Raw genomic sequence first — 25,330 nt, 5'->3', positions numbered from 1 at the left:
ATATATATCTGTGTATTGGTATATATATACACACACATATATATATGGATATATATATATATATATATATATACCAATAAATGGGATTTATTCGTGGAATGTAGGAGGGGTTCAACATATGAAAATACATCAGTGTAATATACCACATTAACAGAATGAAGAGAAATAAACCAGACTATCATATTAATTGATGCAGAAAAAGCATTCGACAAAATTAAGCACACTTTCATGATAAGAACACTCAACAAACTACTCAACATAATAAAGGCCATATATGAAAAACCCACAGTTGACATGATACTCAATGGTGAAAAATGAAAAGTTTTTCTTGTAAATCAGGAACAAGACAAGGGTGCCCACTTTTACCACTTCTATTCAACATAGTACTGAAACTTCTAGCCAGGGCAATTAGGCAAGAAAAAGACCAGAAAAGATATCCAAATTGGACAGGAGGAAAAAAATTATTTCTATTTGTAGCTACCAGGATTTTATATGTAGAAAACAGAAAAAATCCATAAAAACTGTTAAGAGTTAATAAATAAATTCAGCAAAATACAAAGTGAACACAAGTAATTGGTTGCATTTCTATAAACTAATATTGAATAACCTGAAAAGAAATTCTGAAAACAATTCCATTTATAACAGCATCAAAAACAATAAAATACTTGCGAATTAAATAAGGAGGTGAAAGACATAAAAACCACAAAACATTGCTGAAAGAAGTTAAAAACATAAATAAATAGAAATATAGCCCATGTTTATGAATTTTAAGACCTAATATTATTAGGCTGTCAATACTACCTAAAGCAATCTAGAGATCCAGTGTAATCCCTACCAAAATTTCAATCTTGTTTTTCTCAGAAATAGAAACGCCCATTCTAAAATTCATATGAAACCTGAAGGTATTCTGAACAATTAAAACAATCTTTAAAAAGAATAAAGCTGGAGGACTATATATTGAATATATATATATATATTCAATATCCAATACATATAAAGAATTCCTATCAACAACAAAATAACCCAGTTAAAAAGTGAGCAAAGAACTTGAATAGACATTCTCCAGAGAAGATATACAAAGGCCAACAAATCCACAAAAAGATGCTAGACATTACTAATCATTAGGGAAATGCAAATCAAACCACAGTGAAATCCCACCTGATACTCTTTAGTATCAGTGGAGGGATGGAGGGATACAGGCACACAGGATTAATTAACAAAAATGTATTATGTTTGATTGTGTTAAATACTAAGGATAAAAATAAAACAGGGCCAAAATAGAGTGTGTTGGGGGTGTAGTTTTGCAATTTGCTTGTTATCTGATCTCCTCAGGAACTTTCTCTCTTGTTTACATCCATTTTCCCAGTGTGTAGGACGACTTTCTTAATATTTAAAAATGAATCTTGTGAAGACCAATGATGATTCAGCTAGAGCAAGGGGATCTCAGCAGGGGCTTGCCTGGAGGCTCAACTTCCCCATTCATCCAGGAAACTTTTGTCTAGCAGGTCCCAAGCAGGCTTTCTTTTTCTTTTAAAAAAAATAGTGGTAAAAATACAAAACATAAAATGTATAATTTTAACCACTTTTAAGTGTAAAATTCAATGGTATTATGTTCACATTGCTGTGCAACTAGCACCACTAACCATCTTTAGAACATTTTCATTATCCCAAACTAAAACTGTACCCATTAAATACTTACTCCCCACTCACCCTCTCCTCCATCCCCAGTAACCATCATTCTACTTTCTGTCTGTGTCTTCGACTATTCTAGGTATCTTATATAAATAGCATCATGGAGTAGACATCCTTTTGTGTCTTGCTTATTTCACTTAGCGTAATGTTTTCAAGATCCACCCATATTGCAGTATATGTCCAAATTTCATTCGTTTTCAAGGCTGAATAACACATCATTGCATGTGTATACCCAAGAGAGTTTCTTGACTATGTTAATATCCTTGGTCAGGTTTGTGAGCTGCGAAGCTAGAAGAGCTAGATTACACAGTCCTTGAGGATGAAGACCACGCTTGCCTTGTTCAATGCGTGGCCCCAGTGGCCATCACTGGCATAGGGTAAGTGTCCAACATATTGAGAGAGAGACAGTATAGAGTGCGTGGATCTCCTGTTGAATTTCTAGGAATTGCCCACATCAGTACTGTGAATCTAATCAGGAAGAAATGTACGGAAACAGACGGATGTTTACCCAATGCTGGATAGAACAGCAAGACCTGGGACTGACCTCCTAATAATTCATAAAGATGGGATTTCCCCAGGGTCAAATGTGTTGTGGGTATTAGAGTCAGATGACCCGAGTTCACACCCTCCTACAGTACTAGCTGCTGTTCACCTCTCTGGGCCTCAATTTTCTTATCTTTAAAATAAGAATATAAGATTAATATTATCTGTCTCACAAGGTTATTGTGAAGATTAAAAGAGATAATTTATTTAAGGTGCTTACTGCCTTCATTTTCCTGTAAGTGAGGTTTCCCTAATGGTATTTGACTCCATCATGGAGAGACATATTGGGTGACTCTGATGGATCCCAGTGTATTTTCATTCAGTCACCACTCCAAATAAGATAAAACTGGGATGGATCAGTCTTTTCTCATCATGAAGGCAAAAGGAACACCAGAGATGGGATAAGAAAGAAAAGTGGACTCTTAGGCTACTGGCAGATGTCTATGAAATGCACATGGTGCTGAATTTTGGAGAACTTTTTTTTCTTACCATCTGTCCATTAAGAATTGTTTTGTTCTTTCCTTGTCTTTCTCTTTCTCTAGCTCTTGCTCCAAGTTTAGGCTTCTGTCCTTGCCTGTTCTGAGGTTCAGGTGAGGAAGTGTAACTGAGGCTGCCCCATGGTAGAGCCAAGGAGAACAGGATCAGCAAATACATCTGAGACATCATTTCAGACCTGGCCAGGCATGGATGCCCAGCCCGTGGAGTCGGGGACTAAACCAACTCGGAGCGGCTTCCCCAAGTCATGTTTACACTGTCACGCTGTGCAAATTGGAGAGTTTGTTTCCAGGAACATCTGGGAGGACCAGCTGGACACGTGTTTCCTTTCTCATTAATTTAGTCTCCTAATTAATCGTGCAAAACCCAAACCAAATAAGCAGGAACCAGGACTGAAAATAATCATTAGGCCCCCCAAACACACACACATTTTAATGAGAACTTGGCCCAGGTGATAGCGCCTCTCTTGGCTCAGTACTGTGGCTATAGGCAGGGAGTTCGGCAGGGAGAAATACACAGAGGCAGACAGAGATGTACCCAATATGGGCATCAGGAAAGCTAGTGGACCCGAGGGCCTGGAGCCGACTTCCCAATCATTCATAAAGATGGGATTTCCCTCAGGCCAAGTATGCTGTGGGTAGTAGTCAGACGGTCTGGGTTCAAACCCTCCCTACAGTATTAGATCCTGTTTGCCTTTCTGAGCCTCAGTTTTCTCATCTGTAAAATAGGAATATAATATTACCTGTCTCACAAGGTTATTGTGACGATTAAATGAGATAATGTACTTAAGGTGTTTAGCTATCTAGCACATTGTACACTCAGTGAGTGGTAGCCATTATTTTCACCACTGCTACTGATCATTATACTTAATGATAATCTTCTCGATTATTATGATGAGCCACATAAAAAAAGAAAATCAGAGAAATGTCAGAGACAAAGGATGACCATATCAATACGACTCCAGATATATATCTGAGACCCAGCTCATGGAAATAAGAATTCATTTCCTGCCTTTCTTTGTCATCTGTCTTGGTCCATAAGAACCCAACTGAGTGCATAATTGTGGTCATCTAACTCAAGGTACATCTCTTGTTTTAAAAAAATCTGATAGCTGCCAGGCGTGGTGGCTCATGCCTGTAATCCAAGAACTTTGGGAGGCTGAGGTGGGCGGATCACGAGATCAGGAGATTGAGACCATCCTGGCTAATGCAGTGAAACCCCATCTCTACTAAAAATACAAAAAATTAGCTGGGCGTGTGGTAGGCACCTGTAGTCCCAGCTACTGGGGAGGCTGAGGCAGGAGAATGGCCTGAACCCAGGAGGCGGAGCTTGCAGTGAGCTGAGATTGTACCACTGCACTCCAGCCTGGGTGACAGAGTGAGACTCCATCTCAAAAAAAAAAAAAAAAAAAAAAAAATCCAATAGCATCCTGAATTAACGTTCCTCTCAGGCTTCATAATATCAGAAAAAGAGGTTATTGACGCATCCACATGGGCCATGCCATCCCGGTGAGAATGAGGCAGGGCAGTGGGAGGCTGGGAGCTCCATCATGCCTGATGAGTAGGGTCTGGAAAATGCCGAGTTTTACAGCCTGATCACATGCTGAAGACAAGGCTTCCTGCTTCAAGGAAAAACAGAGTTAAGAAGATTTATTGAAAGTATTCCAAGAGCGTCTTGAACATCAAACAGCTGTGAAAAGGGGACTGACGATTGAAGTACAAGGGTATCTGAAACCCACGGCTTATTCTCTTCTGTGGCACATGGGTTTACAGGAAAATATGTTTAGGCAGTATATTGACACTGTTTCCCCTTTTCTTGATCTCCCCAAAGAAGACCTTTGAAAAGTAGTTTAGTTATGTGTTTGGAATAAAATATGAGTAATGGCCCCCTAAAAGGCAAATCTGATCATGTCATTCCTGCCTGTTGAAAACTGCCCTTGAGATAAAATGGGAATTCTTTGCTAGGCAGCCATGGCCCTGGGAGATCTGGCCCCAGTTTGCCTCAGCACCTGGAAGATCTGCTTCCCTGCCATCCCCTCTCCAACCTCACCAGACTCCTTCTTGTTCCTAGAAATCGGCATGCTCCTGCCTTTCACAAGCTCTTTACCTCTGTTGGAGGCATTTTCTCTCCTGTCCATCTTTGTCTGAAGGCCTCCCATCACTCAGGTTTTAGTGTCAATGTCATTTCATGCAGGAAGTTGTCCTTGAATCTGAGTTTGGTTGGTTTCTCTCCTTGTCTTCTCCCACAACACCTGGTGACAACCGTGTTTGTTGTCATTGCTTGTTGAATTGTCTGCCTCACTTGATAGATAAGGAGGATGAAGGCAAAGGCCATATGGGCCGTATCTATCTTTAACTCAATGTCTGGGACTGTTGCAGGCACTCAAAACTAGACATTGGCTAAGTGTATGTGGGATGAGTGAATGTCCAGCCTGACCTGCTGTTTCAAGATTTGACTCGAGGAAGATGGCAGGGTGACCTGGTGCTTTTTCTTCACCCACCGTATACACTTCGCTCTGCCTCTCTGTCCCAAGGCACCTCTCCGCTCCTGCCACTGTGCTGTTGCTTAGCCCTCTGGTTGTGGAAGTCTGTTACTTCCTGTCAGTGGCCTTGGTCCCTTTCCATCCTGGCCTGTGTCCTTGAGTAACCTCAAATAATATTCCACCTTGCTGGACTCAGGGTCCTCCCACCAGACTTCTCTGTAGGGAAAAAAGCAGGACCTTGGAGGGTCCCTCACCCCCACCCCACACCATTCATGGATGAAGAATACTTTCTCTGCTTCTCCTTGCCCTGGAATGAGGCTGCAGCTTCCATAGGTAGACACTGGTATGCCATCTCAGATTAGCAGGAAAAGCAATCAACGTGAATGCTTTAGAATAGATCAGAGCATGAAGGCTGCTCATGTCTAGGTAGTGGTACAGAAGATTCCCATGAAAAAAGCCTGTAAGGAATCTTCTGTGGCAAGCCAGGTAGATAAATCTGGCAACTTTATAAATTGTTATGCTTCTAGTTATAAGTAACAGAAACCCCAACTCTAGATGGCATAAACAATAAAGGACATTTATTCACTCATGTAATTGGAAAATATAGATACAGGTTTCAGGTAAAGCTGGATCCCATGGCTCACTGATGTCATTAAATACCCAATTTCTTCTTTGGGTTTGCAAGATGGCTTTTAGTGGCCCTTGAGGCTTCAGCTTCATTATTTGTTTTGAAGGAGGAAGACAGAGTACCTTGCTCCTGGCACTTCCAGACTGTGATCTACTTTAAGGCTGGCTTAAGCAGCTTGAGGCTTAAATATGAACTTAAACCAATCGCTGTAGCCAGAGGGGAGGGAATATGCTAACTGCAAAGGTCATAAGTTTCACTCTTAGAAGTGAGGGGTGAATCTGGCTTCTTTAGAACAGCATGGATTTATTTCCAAGTGGAAACTGGGAAGGGGAAAGTAGGAAAGTATGCTAGAGAAGAAACCGAGCAATGTGCTTCAGTAGGCTGCTCGGGGGACTCAGAAGTGCTGATCTGGGCTGCTTCCTTTCACGTGATTAAGAGGGAAAAATACTTAGCCATCACATGGGTGGCAAAATGCACACACCAGGAAACTATAAATTTGCTCCAGACTGGAGTGATCTTTTATTCTTGGAGAGGTTTATTTGGTAGATGGTTTGCAATCTCTCTTTGCCAGCACTTGGGCAGGTACATGGTTGGGCTGAGAACAGATGCATGCAGGTGACTGTGCAATGCACTGTGTTGGAAGAATTGAACTCTAGAGCCAGGAGCTGGCACCTTGCTCAGCCACTCCTGTGGCCAGTTTCCCATTGTCCCTGTGGCAGGCGTGGCAGCATGAGTGTCTCTCCCATTACATTTCCTTGTAATCTGGACATTAATCCATGCTCTGCGAGTGTAATGCTAACCCACAAAATGGACCTATAACAAACGTCTGGCCTTCTTGTTGTCACAGGTTACAGTGCACAATCCCATTAAGAACTTGTTTACTTATATGCAGTACACAGGTTTAACTTGGTTCAATGTACTGTGTTACAACAACCTAGCAATTTGCATGTTCTTCCTGATTATCTGGTAATTAAACCCAGTAAGTACAAACATACTGTAATTATCATGTAACCGACCATCTGCACGGAGAGTTGGAAATAACTATGTATTTATGCTATAGCTCTGTGATAATTATGACGTAATGGAATGATCAGCCATGAAGGGGAAAGATTTGCAAGAGTCACGATTATGCTTTAACATGTTTTTAGCATTAATTCTAGCAGTAATTTTCTAGAAACAGCCGGAAATGTATGGCAACTTGACTGATGAATCCCATTCGGGTGGAGGCACTGAAGGTGTTAAGAACAGCCAATAAGGACGGATGCCTGAGCAGGAAGTAAATGTGCCCACTCATTTATTTGGATTTTGTTTACACTTCATTGGACAACACTAAGCATTTGTTTATTTGAACTGTTCTCCCTTTTGCATGAGAGTTATCAGTGCCTGTAAGTAAATGATAATGGGTTTAGGTTTTGTTAGTATGTTTTGTTTTATAGATCTTAGATTCTTGGAGGATGAAATAGAGTATTCGACCACAGAAAAAGTTTTAATATAGTAGCATTTGTGCTGTTGTAAAATTATTTGTAAAAATGTACTTACCCTGGCCGGGCAAGGTGGCTCACGCCTGTAATCCCAGCACTTTGGGAGGCCGAGGCGGATGGATCAAGAGGTCAAGCGTTCGAGACAAGCCTGGCCAACATAGTGAAGCCCTGTCTCTACTAAAAATACTAAAAATTAGCCGGGCATGGTGTCGGGTGCCTATAATCCCAGCTACTTGGGAGGCTGAGGCAGGAGAATGGTTTGAACCTAGGAGGCGGAGCTTGCAGTGAGCAGAGATCACGCCACTGCACTCCAGCCCAGACGATAGTGCAAGACTCTGTCTCAAAAAAAAAAAAAAAAAAAAATGCACTTGCCCCTTTGGATAGAACCACAAACAATATCTTGGCCAGTGAATGTGCTAAACATGAAGGCTCATTGTACTCCAGTTGTGATGCATACATACGAGCATAAAAAGAAAATAATGTTTGGTGTATAAGAGAGTGGCCAATAGCAGCTAAAAATAACAATAGCAAATAATAATACAGTGGGGTTGCATCATGTGAGCTCTTATATTATGAGACTTGAACTACTGTGTTTATATCAAATCTAGGATGTTATCAAGGTAAGGTGATCATTTCATATACCACAAGGAAGAAAACATATGCCCCCAAATAAATGTCATGCTATGTTTTTCTATTATTAAAATTTTAAAATTAAGTTTATCCAAAGAGTTCTTACACTTATATTTAGATATGTATTATATATATATAAATCCCTTTTGTACAAACATAAAGGAGAAATAAATTGATAAGGCATTTTTTATCTTCACATTCAGAAAACATCTGAATGTGAATAACATCTTCACATTCAGAGGCTACCTTTTTCAAATCACTTATGAATTGAGTTTTCCGTGTCTGTATTCTCCATACAATATTGTCCCCTATGCCAGGGTGCACTGGTAATTCAGCAATTCTTAAAAGAGTGCTTAATTACTGTCTCTGGCATTTTCTTCCCAGGCAAGTACACCCATCACACAGATTACACAGCATTATTTGTGGCTTAATCATTTGTGACAGTTCGCAAATTAAGTAAGATTTTTAAAGATTTCCTTCACTTGAAAATATTTATATAAATGTTTACATAAATAAAAGGCATCTAGTAAAACATAATAACCTTTTTTTTGGTCACAATGACTCAAGATTCCTTCAATACGAGTCAGGCAACAGAATCTTGATTGAAATGGATTATAAGTTAATGAAGCATTATGAAATATATAGGATTGGTATTTTAAATATTTTCTGTTACTCCTCATAATTTTACTTAATTCTGTTCTTTTAGATCTTGTTTATAACTTACTGTTGGTCCTAATAATTATTTTTTTGTTAAATTTGTGTAGAGATAAGAATCTTAATCAAGGCTATCTAAACCTCTCTTCATCACCCCAAATGAGCGAGATTTGGATTTTCTTCTTCTCCACTTAAACTGGGCAAGAGTTTCTCAAGAGCTTCCCAGAAATGTTTTAGAATAAATTAACGAAAAGTTTAAAATTAACTCAAGAAAGATTAAGCAAAGAAGAAACATTTATTGAAGCCATAAGACATAGTGCACATGTGTTGGTTGCTTTTGAGATGTGTATCCCTTGCCTCCTACTCCGACCAAAAATGCCTGATTGTTCTTTGGGGACTGTTTCTCTCTCCCATCTTTAATCATATGATGTGGGAGGGATAGACTCCACCTCTGCTTCAAGGGAAAGTCCTGATTGGTTCCATCTAAAGAGTATATCCTATCTCCTTGTCCATAGTGATTAGCTCAGAGTTGGACAAGTAGCCTAGTCTGGACGAATGAAAGTGAATCCCAGGACTTTAGCAAAACCAACTAGAAGGGAGTCTCTCTTCGTTTGGATAATGTAGGTTATGGTGTGAGGTCTGGAGCTGGTGCAACCCTTTTGCTACCACCACAGAAATGCCTAGAGTTGCAAATAACTCTGCGGTCCCTGAGAATAAATTCTACATCACAAAAGGAAGGAGAGAGGAGAGACGAAAGAGGAGAGGAGAGGGGCGGGGGGGAGAAAGAGATAGAGAGAAAATGGGTACTTGATCACATTATTTCAACCACCAAATCAGCACTACCTAAAGAAAAAATTACCTCTGGACTTTTCAGCAATATGAATAACATTCAGTAACATCTGTGTTATATAAAGCCACTTGAGAAATTTTCTTTCACTTATAGCAAAGTTCAAAACAAAACAAAAACTTTACTGTTTTGTATTTTAAGGAATTTATTTCATTTTAAACTTTTTAAATGTTTTACAATGTGTATATATATATATACTCTCATATATTTATATATATATATACATTTTTACATATATAAATATTTTTATAAATATAAATATATATATTTATATATATATTCTTTTATGTATTTTTAAGATTTAACTTTAAAGAAATCTTGAAAATATATAAGAGAATCCAAGGACAGGGATGGAGTGAGGTCCCAGGAACTGACTGGAAACAGGAACTTAGAAGCTCCAACCTGCTGGTCCTCATGTCTGCTGCTCCTGCGTGCAGGCTTTATTCTTCTCCCTTCTCACCCTGGCATCCTCTGGTCCACACTTGGTGACTCAGTCTCTCAGCAGTGATTCTAAGTTTCCAGGAGGCAGATGCTAATTGGACCATCTCAGGTCAGGAGTCAACCTCTGATCCAACACCTCTGGCCAGAGTGTCAGGGTTGCAAAGCACCAGGTTGACATCTAGGCAACCCCTTAGGGTGGGAAGGCAGCTCTGGGTGGGGATCGTGTTGGGAGATGCTCAGGCACCCCAGAAAGTGTCCACTCCTCGTGGCTTCTGGAAGTCCCCTCATAACTTAGAGCTACAGTTTCCTTCTGTAAAATGGGGCTACCAAACCCAAGGATTGTCTTGAGTGGAAAATGAGAAAATGAATGGGAGCAGCTGCCATTGTGGGATGGTGAGGATCATTTCAGCTGCTCTGTTGCTCGGCAGGCCCTCCAATAGCATCACCCCGAAGTAATTTCATTATAATTTTGATGAAAAAAAAAATTCCTTCAGGGGCCCCTGTTTGTGTGGAGTCTGCACATGCTCCCCATGTCTGCATGGGTTTTCTGCAGGTACTCCAGTTTCCTCCCACATCCTAAAGCTGTGCATGTGAGTTTCATTGGCATGCCTACACAGTTCTAGTGTGAGCGAGTAGGGTGTATGTGTGAGTGATCTCTGCAATGGGATGACACCCTGGCCAGCGTGGATGCTCACCACCCACAACCCTGAACCAGAATAAATAAGCAGGACTTGATGGTACTGGTACCAAAACAGACATATAGACCAATGGAACAGAATAGAGACCTAAGAAACAAGACCACACATCTACAATCATCTAATCTTCAACAAACCTGACAAAAACAAGCAATGGGGAAAGGATTCCCTATTTAATAAATGGTGCTGAGCAAACTGGCTAGCCACATGCAGAAAACTGAAACCAGACCCCTTCTTTACGTCTTATTCAAAAGTTAAGTCAAGATGGATTAAAGACTTAAATGTAAAACCCCAAACCATAAAAACTCTAGAAGAAAACTTAGGCAATACCATTCAGGACACAGGAATGGGCAAAGGTTTTATAATGAAATCGCCAAAAGCAATTGCAACAGAAGCTAAAGTTGACAAATGGGATCTAATTAAACTAAAAAGCTTCTGCACAGCTAAAGAAACCATCATCAAAGCAAACAGGCAACCTACAGAATGGGAGAAAATTTTTGCAAGCTACCCATCTGACAAAGGTCTAATATCTAGAATTTACAAGGAACTTAAACAAATTTACAAGAAAAAAACAATCCCATCAAAGAGTGGGCAAAGGATATGAACAGACACTTCTCAAAAGAAGACATTTCTGCAGCCAACAAACGTATGGAAAAAAGCTCAACATCACTGATATTACAGAAATGCAAAACAAAACCACAGTGAGATACCGTTTCATACCAGTCAGAATGGTGATTAGTAAAAGATCGTGGCGAGGCTGTGGAGAAATAGGAATACTTTTACACTGTTGGTGGGAATGTAAATTAGTTCAATTGTTGTGGAAGACAGTGTGGTGATTCCTCAAGGATCTAGAACAAGAAATACCATTTGGCCCAGCAATCCCATTCCTGGGTATATGCTAATCATTCTATTATAAAGATACATGCACAGGTATATTGATTGCAGCACTATTCACAGTAGCACAGACATGGAACCAACCCAAATGCCCATCAATGATAGACTGGATAAAGAAAATGTGGTACATACACAGCATGGAATACTACGCAGCCATAAAAAGAAATGAGATCATATCCTTTGCAGGGACATGGATGAAGCCGAAGCCATCATCCTCAGGAAATTAATACAGGAACAGAAAAGCAAACACCACATGTTCTCACTCATAAGTGGGAGCTGAACAGTGAGAAGACATGGACAAAGGGAGGGGAACATTATACACCAGGGGCTGCTTGGGGACGGGAAAAGGGGAAGGAGAGCATTAGGACAAATAGCTAATGCATGTGGGGCTTAAAACCTAGGTGACGGGTTATAGGTGCAGCAAACCACCATGGCACGTGTATATGCATGTTACAAACCTGCACGTTCTGCACATGTATCCCAGAACTTAAAGTAAAAAAAGAAAAAAGGAAAAGAAAAGAAAAAGTGAAAGAAAAAAAAGGGAAATGAATGAAGACAAATTATTGTAAAATAAAAATTTGTAAAGTCTACAATAATCCTACAAATGCACACAGTAAAAGCTGTGGATGGAAGTGCCCAGCAAGCCCTCTGTATCTGTGCTTGATTTTTTAACTGCCCGGTGGCAGGAGGCACTCCTCACAATTTTTGTTTTGCAAACATTTTTTTTTTAATTAACCCACCACCACTACAACTGCCATCACTCAGAGATGCACCAAAAATTGGGTAAATAATTTTCTTACTTGTCTTTTTCAGTCTCTCTAAAAGAATGTAGAGTTCACATTTATTAAAATGACTAATGTTAGAAGCATTTATTTAGAAGTTTGGCAATGTTTGTGTGAACAGGAATATGCTGTAGGAACTTAACTTTTGTTTGTATCAATTGGCTTGTGGTAAAATTTGTTTCATTATGTGTCGGTTTGCCTAAAGTCTCGGTTTCTGAGAAGCTACCCATGACATTAAGGAAGTACTCACTATATTCTCAGCAGTGCTGAGCATAGCACAGAGGTTCAATAAATGCGTCACTTGTGATTATGCAGCTGCACGCCAGCTTCACGCTGGGAAACTTGCATTAGCATTATTATGAACAACTCACATTTTGATGGTGCAATTTGGTGTATAGCACTCTCACACCCACAAATGTAATTGACGCTCAGGCCATCTCATGAGCCAGGGTCACTACTCCCATTTTACAGAAGAAACTGTAAATGGCTTATTTTAAGCCAGTGTGGTTTTTTTGTTTGTTCATTTTTCTTGAGGTGGGGTGTTGCTTTGTCATCCAGGCTGGAGTGCTGTGGCACAATCACAGCCCACTGCAGCCTTCAGTTTTTGGGCTCAAGCAATCCTCCTGCCTTAGCCTCCTGAGTAGCTGGAACAACAGGAGCAGGCCACCATGCTCAGCTGATTTTTTTGTTGTTGTTTTGCCACAGGGTCTTGCTTTGTCATCCAGGTTGGAGTACAGGGGCGTGATCTCTGTTCACTGCAAACTCTGCCTCCTCAGTTCAATTGATTCTCATGCCTCAGTCACCCCAGTAGCTGGGATTACAGGCACGCACCTCCACATCTGGCTAATTTTTGTATTTTCTTTAGTAGAGATGGCATTTTGCCATGTTGGCCAGCCTGGTCTTGGACTCCTGGACTCATGTGATCTGCCTGCCTTGGCCTCTCAAAGTGCTGAGATTACAGGCATGAGCCACCACACCCAGCCCCAGTTGATTTTTTAAAATTTTTTTGTAAAGATGAAGTCTTGCTATGTTGCCCAGGCTGGGCTTTAACTCCTGGGCTCAAGTGACCCTCTTACCTTAGCATCCTGAGTAGCTGAGACTACAGGTATGCTCCACCATGCCCAGAGACTAAAAATAAATAAATAAATGTAGTAGAGACAAGATCTTGCTATGTTCCTCAGGCTGATCTCAAACTCCTGGCCTCAAGCAATTATCCCACCTCAGTCTCCCAAAGTGTTGGGATTACAGGCATGAGCCACTGCATCTAGACATCAGTGGTTCTTAAAGTGTGGGCATCACCTGAGAACTTGCTAGAAGGAAAACAGAAACTTCTAAATCAGAAACTCTAAGGTGGGGTCCTGTCATCTGCATTTTCACAGGACTTTCAGGTGATTCTGATGCCCACCCTAGGTGCTGTGGCTAATAAGTGAATCCATCCCTCCCAACTCCTTCAGCACTAGTTCCACATGGTAGTTTTGCAGTCTCAAAAGGCAGGGTGATTTGTGATCTCTGCATGTCTGTGGCTCCTAGTCTGTTCCAGTCAGTATCCAGGCTCCAGTGGACACTGAAGAAGTGAGTTTTAGCCAAAGGTGTTGATTGTTATTTACCAACAACACCTTCAATCCTTAAAACTGGTTTGGCTTCCTCTTCTTCCAGCGGGCTTTCTCAGCGAAGGGCTCAGGCTGCATTTGGCAAACTTCTGTGCCCTCACACAGCTTTGTGTTTGATTTTGGTGGAGTAAACACACCGCTGCCAAGAACATCTTGCTTTTCCTCTTTTCCTCTCATTTCTTGCTCTTCCCTAGGGAGTTCAGGTAGCACCCTAGAGTGGTGAGTGCTGGGCAAAGCAGACATTTCAAGATCTTTGTGACAGCCTTGGCTGTGTATGGATCTGCAGACATCTCAGTCAGGGATGGGGGGTACACCCGTTGACGCCAACTGCAAAGCCACTCGGGCTTAGTCATGGTGGAAGAGGCTTCTTTATAAGGTCAGTAATTTAACAGAATCAAAACTCAAATCCTTCCAGAACTTGGAGGAAGATTTCTGCCTTGCCTTACTGTATCGGGAAGGTTCTTAGCTGCAAGGAACAGAAAAAGACATTGGCTGCCTTACACAGGAAAGAAATGAATTCAAGAGTATGGGTGGCTGACTGCATTGCAAGGAGGGCTGGAGAGCCAGGCTCAGAGACCACGCAGCCGGGGGATGCCCCAGTCATCTCACAGGAAGGTCTGGTGAGGGCACCGTTGACATCATTCCTGTGTGTCAGGTGTGTGTCCTCTCTCCTAGCCCTGCCATGGCTGTCCCGGGGATTTGGTCTTGCTGCAATGGCTACTGCTGCTCCGTGAATGCTACCCAATCCCCAACTTTTTGTACCACAGCGATCCAATGAATAACCTGGGCTGGATGCTTCTGATTGGTGGAAGACAGTCACATACCTCTGTTTCAGGTGCAAGGGATCCTGGGGAGATGGGAATCAGCCATTTTTATCATCTGCTGAGGAAGGTGGACTCAGCTCCTCCCAAGACTCAGAAAGTGGAAAATTTCTTCCAAATAAGGAGGAAGTTAACAAGCTGTGTAACCAAAAGAATAACTATCCCAAACTGTCTATTATAAAATCATAATCATAAAAGCTAACAATTCTATGCTCTTGTTATATGCTCTGTGCTGTTATGACTCATATATATTACCTTATCTAACCTTCACAGAAGTTCTATAAGGTCATTCTAAGTTGTTACCACTCCCATATGAACAGATAAGGAAACTGAGGCCCAGAGAGCTGAGCTATTCATTCAAGATCCTGTAGCTCTAAAGTGGCAGAGCCAGGCTTTGAACACAGGGCATGAGCTGCCTCTCAAACCCTAAGTCTGAAGTGACAGCAGAACCCAGATTTCCGACCTGAGCACCTCTCAGTTCCATAAGCCAGTAAATCCCTTACTTTTATTTAAAAGACAGTCACTGGTGTGATGGGCAGGGGTGTGGGGGGGTGCAGTCTGAAAAATAATGATAATAATATTAATAACAGGTGATATTGATGGAGTGCCTATACTTTTTACAGTTGAGTTAAGGTTATTCCTTTTAATCATCCCATCTGTCCTATGATTTAAGATACAACTATTATCCTCATTTTACGGATGAGGAAATGAGGCTGAAAAGGGTTAAGAAATGTGACAAACTTGATACAACTTGTAGAAGACAAACAGGGTTCAAATCCAGGGCTGTTACTAGTATGGGCTGTTAACTTTTGGCCTAAGCCCCTGTTTTTCTGCCCTCAATTGGTGGCTGATTTTACTTGGGCCTTTATATGCAATTCTATTAGAATTGTCCTCCCTACACCATGGAAAAATGCCTAATCTATGATGACAGCAGACATCCCTAGTTGACCAGCCTGCACTCTCCTACTTAATGTAAGCATGGCCTCAGATTCGTTCTTAACACAAATGTTTTCAGCAGCATCTTCCAAGTGATCAGAATTGGCATGTGAGAGGCAAATGATATCTCCTCTGTTATCTAAAGGGTTTGCGTGGATTCCAAGTGATTTGAGCCAGAGATACCTTTATAAAGAATCAAAGAAGCAGGCACTTGCCTTTTTTCCCCCCTGAACATCCATAATAGATCGTTACAAAAGAGTGTGATCACAGTAGCTATTCCCTTACAGTTTAGTTTTGTTAGAATTTATTCCTAATTGAACATAATTTAAGGTTGCTTATAATAAAAAGCACACAACCTTTAACCGGACATTAAAAAAAATCATATTAAACTGAGAACTGGGAGAAGAGAGATGATTTTGCCAAGAATTTTATGCAGTATAGTTACAATGCCTTAAAATTAAAATTATCCCCAAGTTCTCTGGCACCCAGATAATAAAGGGCAAGAAGATGTATGACTTGTGTGAGTTCTCCTTGCTTGGTAAGCGGGAGGTATATAGAATAACTCGTGAGTGAATCTGGCCACAAGTATGCTTTGTTTAACTGTACGTGATTTAAAATAAGGATAGTCCACTTGAAAATCCAGCCTTGCTTTAAAGATGATAAGACATGGCCACTCCATGCTCATCTCTCTCAAGTTCAACCATTAGCAGGAGCTGAGCAGTGCCTGCCCCTTTAGACCAGCAGGCCGGCTCCAGCTCCCTCTTCCCTTTCTCACCTGCCTACACTAACTGGTAGATCAGATCCCCACCCCCTTATCTGTGCCTCTCAGAGCTCATCTTGGACTTTGTTCCCTTTTGCTCACTGTTCTTGCCTCTTCAGATCTTTTTTATTTTTTTCAGACAGGGTCTCCCTCTGTCTCCCAGGCTGGAGTGCAGTGGCTTAGTCTTGGCTCACTGTAACCTCTGCCTGCTGGGTTCAAGCAATTCCCCTGCCTCAGCCACCTGAATAGCTGGGATTACAGGTGTGTGACACCACATCTGGTTAATTTTTGTATTTTTAGTAGAGACGGGGTTTTGCCATGTTGGCCAGGCCAGTCTTGAATTCCTAAACTCAAGTGATCTGCCCCGCTCGGCCTCCCAAAGTGCTGGGATTACAGGCGTGAGCCACTGTGCCCAGCCTCTTAGGCTCTTTCTCTGCTTCTAACCCACCAAGCACATTCCTGCCTCCAGGCCTTTGCACTTGCTGTGCCCTCTGCCTGGAACAGCGTGCCCCCTGCACAGCTGCCAGCTCAGGTCTTTGTTCAATTGTCACCTTATCAGTGAGACCTTCCCTGACCACCCCATAGCATACAGCAGCACCCCCCACAACTCTCTGCCCTCTAAACCTGCTCCATTTTTTCCATGGCATTCATTACTATCTAATCTATTTCTGTTAGTACGTATTTGTTGAGTTTTTTCTCTTACATCCGGCAATGTAATTCTCTGGTGAATGAAAGTGGGGACTGGGGCCGGGGTTCTCATTTGTTCCCTGCTCTATACCCAGCACTAGAGCAGTGCCTGGCACATCGGAGACATTGAATGTAGGAAATGAATGCATAAAAATCTATGTTCAGTCAATGTTAATCTGTGAGACATACATATCTAATCTTTCCAAATAAAGATATCTTTATATAAATATAAAGATTAGAGACATAAAGATGCATTGTTTTATCTTGGGCTGTAAAGATACAATGCTATAAAGACAGCTATATTTATATCTATAGTGCTTGCAGATTAAAGGCCAAACAATGACCAGTAGTCACAGAAGGCAAAGACAATGGCAATGCTGTTTACAGTTTCCTTGCATACTGTTTCTGTGAGCTCCTTTTCTTTATAAGTGCTATTAACCCTTTGTGGGATTGTCAGATTCTTTCTTGAAATAGTCCCAGTTGGCCAACTCTTCTGACTGGTTAGAATCCAAACATGGATGCTTGGATTTGCAAACCGCGCTTACAAATACAGAGGTGAACTTGGATTCAAGCATCCTCTCTCCTCTCCCTAGCTGCATCTCTGTTTGGGAGGCTGGGTGGGGATAATCCAGCCTGTACATGCCTGGCCTTCTTTATTCCTTCAAAATTCCCCATAGACATGCTCTGCATCTACCCCGTGGGTCTCCATGGCCCTAAGCCCATGCCATGCATTTCCTCTCCAGCTCACCCTAACCGGAGTCCTCTTGGATCCAGCAAAATCTTATTTCAACACCCGTTGACCCAGAAATGTGTCCTTCTCCAAGGCAGGGCTGGCACTGCTCACAGCTCTGGAAAGTCCACTGTGGTGAGGACACCCACCCTGATCTGAGCTCACTTTCTTTGCCTGGAGAAGCCTTTTCATTCAATGCATCCCAGCACAGGCATAGTGCAGGCACTTCAGCTCCTGGTTGTAGATGAAATGAGCAGAGAGAGGGAATCTTGCTGGAGCCTGGACAGTGGTGCTGGATGAGCTGTCAGCAGGTACGGGAGGGACCACTGTGTCAGTCTTGCTACCCCCAGAAGCTCATCTCCCTTTCCCCAAGCTCCTTGTCTCCTTCCACCTGCAGCAAGATGCCTCCCAGGGGGTCCCACTCACCTCCCACCTCCCAGGCCCTCACTCCTTCACTGGTGAAGGCAAGAAGAGGATGGAGGTGGGGTTTTCCTGTTTAGAGGCCGCCCTCCAGTGCCAAGAAGTTTGGAGTATCCTTGGGCAGTGGGGTCATTTTATTCCCAAACCCTGCAAGATCCTCCTGCCGGGGAAAGGTTTCTTTTCCTCCCTTAGGAAGCCACTTCCGGAGGCAAGCTTCAGGAGAAAAGGAAAAGCAGATGTCAGCCTGTGACACAGAATAATCGATTTGCTCAGTGCTTGTATTTTCCTACCAATTTTGTATTTTTCAAAAAGGACAATAAAACAATTGTACTCTCAGCTAATTAATGACAAGCTGGTAAAAGCATCTCCTCATTGTTCCATTTATTTCTCCATTTCTCCCAGTTAACAGCCCTGTCTCTGAAATGAATCAATGTCGTTTACACAATGCTGTCACCCCATTGTTCCTTTATCATCCTCCATTTTCATAAATCGGGGTGTTAATCCCTTAATGGCTTTTCTCAGTGCTTAAAAAAAATGAAAGGAAAAAAAAAAAAGGAAAGAAAAAAAGCCCAGCTCCTGCTCACTCTTAATCTGCCTGTAGACAATGGGTGTTTACACAAGCGGCCCTGTGAGGTGTTTACTCAAACAAGCAGGTCCAGTTGGGGATTTCGCCCTTTCTGTTTGTTGGCTAAACAGGAGGCCACCTGGGGATCCACCCTTTCCTCAGGTAGGGTCTGCCCCAGCCCCCGCTCAGGCCTTTCTGCTGGACTCTTTGATGAGGTCTCCCACATTTGCCTTGATGGTCCAGGAAAGCCTTGATGCCAGGTGGGGGTACAGGATGGGAGAAGATGGGCTAGGGACTTCCTGGTCTTCCCAATTCACAATTCCCGTGCCTTCTCACTCACCTCCCGTGAGAGCAGTGGTGGTCCAGAAGGGTCTCTGGACCAGTGGCATCAGCATCATATAAGAAGTTGGCAGAAATGTAAATCAGTGGACCTATCTCAAATCTACTGAGCCTTCCAGCAATCTGGGCTTTCACGAGCCTTCCAGGTGACTTCTGATGCACTCAGAAATTTCAGAACAACTATACTAAGGAGTTTCATTCTAAGGTTAAAAAGTAAATATCTAGAATTAAAGCTCATTTCATTTAGCAAATACTGGCTGACTTTTGGTCTTTGGCAGACTGGAATTTTAGCATTGAGTGAACTGGCGCCTGCTGCCATGCAGTTCAGTCTACTGAGCAGGCTACCCCCAACTGAATCCCTGCCCTGACCTCCTCTTCACTTCTCAGGCCCTGCACAATGACTGGCACAATAATAATAGTAACAATAATAGTATTATTATTACCCAAGACTGGGGCATCAGAAACTGCCTTCTAAACAGCTCAGTGCTTGTGTGGGGGCACAGAAATAGGGGCATGCCCACACCAGCGTGGAAGATGAGGACCAAAGGCATCCAGAAATACTGAGGCAGTAGGGTTGTGGAGGGAGCCAAGAACTCTGCCTCAGCCTGCTTTGCAGGAATCTGGGTTTTCCAGAATCTCCTGTGCCCTCACTCAGTGAACACATCCTGGCTGAGCTTTTTCTCTGTGCCAGCCCATGTGCAAGCTGCTCAGAGGCTCTGAGGTAAATCAGAAGGTCCCTGCCCTCAAGCAGCTCACAATCTAGTGAGAGCACAGATAATTTGCACAAACAACTTGCAAAGATCCCTGGAGAATGTTGCAATAGCCCTTCTGAAATGTCACAAAGAAGGCACAATCACCCCAGTGCAGGTGGTTGTGATGGTGATGGAGATGGTGGTAGATATGGTGGTGCTCGTGGTAGTGGTGAAGATGAAGTTGGTGGTGATGGAGATGGTGATGGTGGTGGTGGTGGTAGAGGTGGTGATGATGGTGGAGATGGTGGTGGTGGTAAAGATGGTGATAGAGATAGTTGGTAGTGATGGTGGCAGTAGTGGTTAGTGGTGTTGGAGGTGGTGGTGATGGTGATGATAGTGGTGGGTGAGGTGAAGATGATGGTGGAGATGGTGATAGAGATGGTGATGATGGTGGTGATGATGTGGTGGTGATGGTGGTGATGATGTGGTGGAGATGGTAATGGAGAAGGTGGTGGTGGTAGTGGTGGTGGAGGTGAAGATGGTGTTAGAAATGGTGATAAAGATGGTGGTGGTGGTGAACGTTGTGAGGTGACGATTGTGGTGGAGATGGTGGTGGAGGTGATGGTGGTGGAAATGGTGGTGATGGTGGAGGTGGCGGGATGGTGGTGGAGGTGGTGGAGATAGTGGTGGTGGTGGAGGTGGTGGTGATGGTAGTGCTGGTGGTGGAGGCGGTAATGATTGTGGTGGAGGTGGTGGTGATGGTGGTGGAGATGATAATGGAGATGGTGGTGGCAGCGGTGGTGGTGGTGCTGTTGGAAGTGAAAATGGTTGTGGAGATGAGGTGGTGGTGATGGTGGTGAAGGTGGTGATGGAGATGCTGGCAGTAGTGGTGGTGGAGGCAAAGACGGTAGTAAAGATGGTGGTGGTGATGCGGGCAGTGGTGGAAGTGGTAGAGGTGTAGACGGTCATGGAAATGGTGGTGGTGGTTGAGGTGGTGGTGGTGGCAGTGGAAATGGTGATGGAGGCGGTGGAGGTAAAGATGGTGGTGGAGATGGTGATGAAAATTGTGGTGGTGGAGGTGGAGCTGGTAGAGGTAGAGATGGTGGTGGAGGTGATGGGGGTGATGGTAGTGATGGTGATGAACAAGGAGGAGGTGGTGATTTGCTGGCAGTTTTACAGAGAAGATCCTCTCTTTGAACCTTTCAGTCTGAGACAAAGTTCCCCAGGTGGACTTGAGCTAAAGGAGAACATTCAGGGCAGAATAATAATATTGGTAGTGGGATCATGGGCAATTTTTCTTTTGTTTTCCTTTTGGCTGAGTGGCAATAGAGCAGAGACAGAGAAAGACAGACTCACATTCTAATCCTGATTTTCCTGCTTCAAAGTTGAGGACTTGGGCTGAGCATTTTGGCCCTTCTCCACTTCAGAGTCAGCAGCTGTAAAATAGGTTTCTTCATGCCTTCCTAACATTCGCTGATTGGCATAGAGTGGTAGATGTTATTACAATTATTGCTTCTATTGGCTAGCTTAGGATGAACAGGTATCATTTCTATGAGAACCTAAGCCATCTACCCCACATGGCTTACTTTTATAATAACATGATTTTACTATTCCTGTTTTTATTAGCATAACTTTACTATTCCAGCAATATTCTTGCCCAGCCAATTAACTTTATTGTTGATTACCAGAATATCCTGAAAAAAAAAATCAACTCTCCAATATAAAGCATTCAATGCTTTACCCTCCAAGACTTTTTGAAGTAGCCCCCTCAAAACCCCCACTTTGCTGTTTCTGCCAATCCTAACCTATCATAGCATGGTACTTACCTGATTCTAACCAACTCCTCCTCCCTTTGAAAACACTCTTTAAGCCAGACTTGAGAATGTCAGTAAAAATAACCTTGCCCTTCCCCATTTAAGATGCTGCCTGTCTTAGTCTGTTTGCATTGCTGTAAAGAAATACCTGAGGCTGGGTAATTTACAAAGGAAAGAGATTTACCTGGCTCACACTTCTGTAGGCTGTACAGGAAACCCAGTGCCAGCATCTTTTTCTGGTGGGGACCTCAGGCTGTTTCTACTCATGGTGGAAGGCAGATGGGAGCTGGCATGTGCAGAGATCACACGGTGAGAGAGGAAGCAAGAGAAATAGGGAGGAGGAGGGGAGATGCCAGGCTCTTTTTAACAACCAGTTCTTGCAGGAACTAATAGAGTGAGAACTCATTCTTGTTGCAACAAGTGAACCAAGCCATTTATGAGGGATCCACCCCACGACCCAAACACTTCCCATTAGTCCACACCTCCCACAGTGAGGATCATATTTTGCCATGAGGTTTGGAGGCATCAAACATCCAAACCATAGCACTGCCAAAGCTCTTTTGAGGTGGTGTTCTCCCTCATTGCAGTGACCAATCAATTCAGCTTTGCTTTACCAACAGGCTCTTAGTGGTATTTGGGGAGCCAGCATTCAACACCTGTGATTAAAATGTTATAGAACGGCTGGACACGGTGTCTCATGCCTGTAATCCCAGCACTTTGGGAGGCCGAGGTGGGTGGATCACGAGGTCCGGAGATTGAGACCATCCTGGCTAACATGATAAAACCCCATCTCTACTAAAAAACAAAAAATTAGCCAGGCGTGGTGGCGGGCACCTGTAGTCCCAGCTACTCGGGAGGCTGAGGCAGGAGAATGGCATGAACCCAGGAGGCGGAGCTTGCAGTGAGCCAAGATCGCCCCACTGCACTCCAGCCTGGGCGACAGAGCGAGACTCCATCTCAAAAAAAAAAAAAAAGTTATAGAGCGACATAACTACCTTTTCCATGATCTTATTGAGAGGGCACATGGAGGCTTTTACTACTATAGGAAACTTCACCTTGTTGATTTAGGAAATAGAAGCAGCTGAGGTGAGTTGGAAACACACTTGCTGGGGGGTCTTGAGAAAATTCTAAAATCTTCCCTATGACTTTAAATTATCCATTTGCTTGTGATCATTGTTTTAATGTCTTTCTCCTGCCAAAACTAACTCCATGAAGGCTAGTACTGTGTCTTCATCACCCTTTGTCTCCAGCTTCCAGAAAAGTGCCTGGCACATGGTAGGTTCAGTTGTTGAATGAATGAATGGGTGGATGTATGGAGGAAGGGATCTGGGTTACAATCCTGGATCTGCTACTGATTTGCTATGTGCCTTTGGCCAAGTCCGTTCTCTTTCTAGGCCTCAGTTTCCCCACAGGCTCAGTGCTGGGTGAAATCACTCCTGGAATTCCACATTTATGTTTTAGGTTGTTACGATTCCTAGGACAGCAGCCACATCTCAGGCTTCAAAGGAGCCTAGGTAAGACAGCTGATGGCCACGCTGTTGGAAGCCTGAGACTGACAGTTCCAGGATTCATGGCAATTAATTTGAAATTCTCAGATCTGGTTCTTTTCCCAACCCCTGAGACTTAGTAGGATGGGCAGAGGCCAGGATGTTTCCTATTTGTTAGCCACTGCATTTATGTGAAGTGCTGCCTTCTCCTGCTTACCTCCCTTTCCCTTTGGGGTGTGTGTGGGTATCTGGGTGCACACGCTGGGAGTGGTTCTCTGTGGCATGTGGTAGTGAGATCCCTGGGCCCCTTTCCTTGTTTTCCTCCTGATCATGTCAGCTATCCTCCTCAAACCCTGGCACAGCCTGCTCTTGGCAAGACAATGTTGTCAGCCATTTACACCTCCCTGGAGATTGACATTTCTCCTCTCCCTTCCAGAGATATTTATAATTAGGATGTCCCATGATGAAGCAGAAGGGTTGGCTGGTTCTAACCTTATAGGTGCTTCCTGACTTACCAGTCGTACGACCTTGGGCAAGTTATGTAACCTCTTTATGGTTTAATTTCTTAATCTGCAAAATGGATATAATGCTAGTAATCACCCCATTAGGTTGTTGAGGGGTTAAACGAGTTAGTACAGTAAAACACTAGGACAGAGCGTGGTGCACACAGCACACACATCACAGCCATTAGCCACTGTCCTCATCCCGTAAGTACCTGGTGATGCCTGACTGGAGGTCTGGGCTCTGTGATGGAATACTACTCAGCAACAAAGAGGACTGAACTGTAGATACAGACAAGGGTTTGGATGGATCTCAAAGGCACTATGTTGAGTGAAAGAAGCCAGTCTCAAAAGGTGACAAACTGTATAAACCCATTTATATGACACTCCCAAAAAACAGAGTTATCGTGATGGAGAACAGATCAGTGGGGATTAAGGGTTAGGGACCAAGGGAAGGTTTGACTTTTTTTTGAGAGTGGACAGGGTCTCTCTGTTGCCCAGGCTGGAATGCAGTGGTGTGATCATCGTTCACTGCAGCCTCAAAGTCCCGAGCTCAAGCCATCCTCCCACCTCAGCCTCCGGAGTAGTGGGAATTACAGGTGTGCACCACCACGCCTGGCTAAATTTTTTATTGTTGTAGACATGGGGGTCTTGCTTTGTTGCCCATACTGGTCTCGCACTCCTGGGCTCAAGCAATCCTCCCACCTTAGCCTCCCAAAATGTTGGTATTACAGGCACGAGCTACCATCCCTGGCTGGGGTTTTACTTTTTAATGGGAGATTTGGAAGTGGTGGAATTGTTCTGTATCCTGATTGTGATGGTGGTTAAATGATTCTATATATGTGTTAAAATTCATAAAGCTGTGATCCCCTAAAAGTTAATTTTTTGTATGAATATTAAAAAAAAATTGTAACTGGGTAAATGTTCTTGGCCTTTATTCAGCAGAACATTGTTACCTCCTTTCTCCTGGCAAGATAAAAAAAGAACACATCCTTAGATGTGTCAGAAAACAGAAAGCCCTCGACATAAAGTGCCTCCCAGTAGAGAAACAAACCTCCACGTTTGAAACCTGCTCCAAACCACTCCTGGGCTCTGTAAAAAGGCCCAGGCAAATGAGAACTCCAGATCAGAACCTGGGTGTGGGGGAGCTATTTAGAACTCCGGCAAGCTATTTAAAGAGACTTAAATGCGCCGTTTCCTAGTTATTCTGAGGTGCAGCTATAATTGCTGTTCTTTCCAAATAAATCCTTCAGATTAAATGGACATCGAGTGTGTAATTTCAACGATTGCTCACGGCACGCGAACCTTGTCAAAGTTCAGAGTGAGTCAGTCTAGATTAACAGGAGGAAGTTGGCAAACATTGTTTTAGTCTTAACACTATCATTTGGTGCTAGTGTTGAATGTTTACATTTTGGGGAGAGAAAACTCAGGCCAGATAAGGCAGCCTGGGGCCACACTTGGGAGTCAGTAATCTTGGCTTGGCAACAAGGTTTTATAATTTAGGGGGAGTCCCTGCTTTCCTCTGAACCTCAATTTTGCCACCTGCTTTTTGAGAGTAGTGTGGTTGAACTCGATCTTCTCCAAGGATCTTTTCTATCTGGTTTATGGCTGAGAACATCTCCCTTCTTCTTGTACTTCTGGGGACATAGTTGCCCCCTCTTCTTCCACTAGCACCTGCCAGTGCGTGGCCTCTGCTTTAGGGTCA

General features: G+C 43.0%; 1 long non-coding RNA gene and 1 pseudogene across 2 annotated transcripts in view; both read left to right on the top strand.

Moving 5' to 3' along the window:
- The window catches only part of LOC129457750 (uncharacterized), a 220,490-nt gene that overhangs the window by 69,173 nt on the left and 125,987 nt on the right, over nucleotides 1-25,330 (top strand). The window lies entirely within an intron of this gene.
- LOC129492614 (uracil-DNA glycosylase-like) overlaps nucleotides 20,792-25,330 on the top strand; it is a 33,266-nt pseudogene continuing 28,727 nt past the window's right edge.

This window comes from Symphalangus syndactylus, chromosome 11 (genome assembly GCF_028878055.3).
Source record: "Symphalangus syndactylus isolate Jambi chromosome 11, NHGRI_mSymSyn1-v2.1_pri, whole genome shotgun sequence".
NCBI lineage: Eukaryota > Metazoa > Chordata > Mammalia > Primates > Hylobatidae > Symphalangus > Symphalangus syndactylus.
The sequence above is the reverse complement of the archived record's forward strand: the minus strand, read 5'-3'. Positions and strand labels throughout refer to the sequence as shown.